We start from the raw sequence: 2,255 nt of genomic DNA on the forward strand, positions 1-2,255 counted from the left end.
TTAATTTTTTTTTTTTATGGCCATGGAATACTTTTGCAGCCTCATGTGCAAAGACCCTTCAATCTTATGTATCAAGGACAATCTCTGTTGTTAAAATATCTTCTGAAAGTGACTTTGGACACCCATTCAGCCCCGAACTGCCTTTGGGGAATGAACTAAAGCTGTCTCTATCACAGTAAAGAGATATTAACAGGATTCCAGCAGAAGAATAAATTACCAACCAGAACAATCTGTTCACCTTATACAGACCAATGCTGAGCTAATAGCTTAACTCAGTCACTGGGGAGTAGTTGTCCATTGTCTTTCCATCTGCCCTTCTTCTGTCTCAGTTTGATTAGAAATGGCTTGAGTGGGAACATATTGATGTGGACGGAAATGGAAATTGAGCTAGTGCTTAATCATTTTAAGGGACTTTTGCAAATAATAGGCTTTAAGAACGGATGTTTAAACAGGAAGCTCTCTGTTCCAAAGAAACCTTTTTCCTATTTTTTTTCTATTTTTCTTTCTGGTTTTCCCAAGTTTTCTTCTTGTTTAGCGTGGCTGCTTCATCTGAAGAGAAAACGTTTAACTGTGGGAAATGTCATGAAAAAGCTTATCAGTCCCAACACCCAGACTTCTTGGGGTGATGAAAAAGCAAGTGGTTTGCTTGATTCAGCAAGCAAGTAAAGTATTCACCTTATCTCCTTTTTATCAAGAAGCAATATTACAGCTTACAGGCTTCATGTAATGCTCATGTCACTTTTTCTGTCCCTGGTATAAGCCATACTTTACTTTAGTAATACATTGTATTTAAAAAGGCACAAAATAATTGGAAACTCAAGTGATAAGATCTCAGTTGCTAAAATAGTGAACTTCAGCATCTTCTATGCCAGGAAACCTCACAGGGGGATAGTTTAGCTTTAATAATCCTTCTGCTGTTCTTTTGGAGCTGGTCATCTTTCTCATACTGGGAAGAAAGGCCTGACTCCCCTCAGGCTGAGATGAGAAATAGTGGAATTTTAAAATTAAACAAAATAATTCCTGATTTCCCTAGAAGTACTTAACAGGAGGTTCTGGCTTCTCTTCTCATGTTAGCATTTTCATTAGAGATAGTTGACACTGGGTGAAGTGTACTTACTGTTGAGCCAAACACTTTCTATTTTTCAGCACCTGTTTCATGAATTCTTGTCTGTCAATGTGTGGTGGATACAGAGTTCTTTTCTGGTCACTTTACGACACAAAGAACATCAGTATTGCTTCAGCTGTTTCTTTTTTTTTTTTTCAGTTACAGATTCACGGCCACGTGGTTGTGTTATCATAGTTCCACTACTTATGAAGCTTATGAAGAAACACAGGCATGTGGTATGAGGCTATGGAGGCATGGGACATGGGAAGGTAGAGCCATTCATTGTGCAAAGACATGTTTGGGTGTTCATATAAGACTTGCACATGAAGTCCTCTCATGGTGTAGATAAGCCAAGACCTTTTCTTCTCTCATGTAAGATCACAGAATCATACAATGGCCTGGGTTGAAAAGAACCTCATCTAGTTTCAACCCCCTGCTATGTGTGCAGGGTCATCAACCACCAGACCAAGCTGCCCAGAGCCACATCCAGCCTGGCCTTGAACCCCTCCAGGGATGGGGCATCCACAACATCCTTGGGCAACTGTTCCAGTGCATCACCACCCTCTGTGTGGAAAAACATCCTCCTAATATCTAACCTAACCTCCCCTGTCTTAGTTTAAAACCATTCCCCCTTGTCCTATCACTATCCACCCTCGTAAACACCTGTTCCCCTTCCTGTTTATATACTCCCTTCAAGTACTGGAAGGCTACAATGAGGTCTCCCCAGAGCCTTCTCTTCTCCAAGCTAAACAAGCCCAGTTCCCTCAGCCTTTCCTCATAGGAGAAGTGCTCTAGCCCTCTGATCATCTTAGTGGCCCTCCTCTGGACCCATTCCAAGAGCTCCATGTCCTTCCTGTGCTGGGGGCCCCAGGCCTGGATGCAGTACTCCAGATGGGGCCTCACAAGAGCTGAGTAGAGGGGGACAGTCACCTCCCTCTCTCTGCTAGCCATCTCTTTTTTAACGCAGTACAGAACACAGTTGGCCTTCCGGGCTGCAAGCACGCAATGCTGGTTCACATCCAGCTTCTCATCCACCAGGACCCCCAAGTCCTTCTCCATGGGGCTGTTCTCAAGGAGATCTTCCCCGAGTTTGTATAAATACCTGGGATTGCCCCAACCCAAGTGCAGCACCCTGCACTTGGCCTTATTG

The sequence above is a fragment of the Meleagris gallopavo genome, chromosome 5 (assembly GCF_000146605.3).
Source record: "Meleagris gallopavo isolate NT-WF06-2002-E0010 breed Aviagen turkey brand Nicholas breeding stock chromosome 5, Turkey_5.1, whole genome shotgun sequence".
NCBI classification, from domain to species: Eukaryota; Metazoa; Chordata; class Aves; order Galliformes; family Phasianidae; genus Meleagris; species Meleagris gallopavo.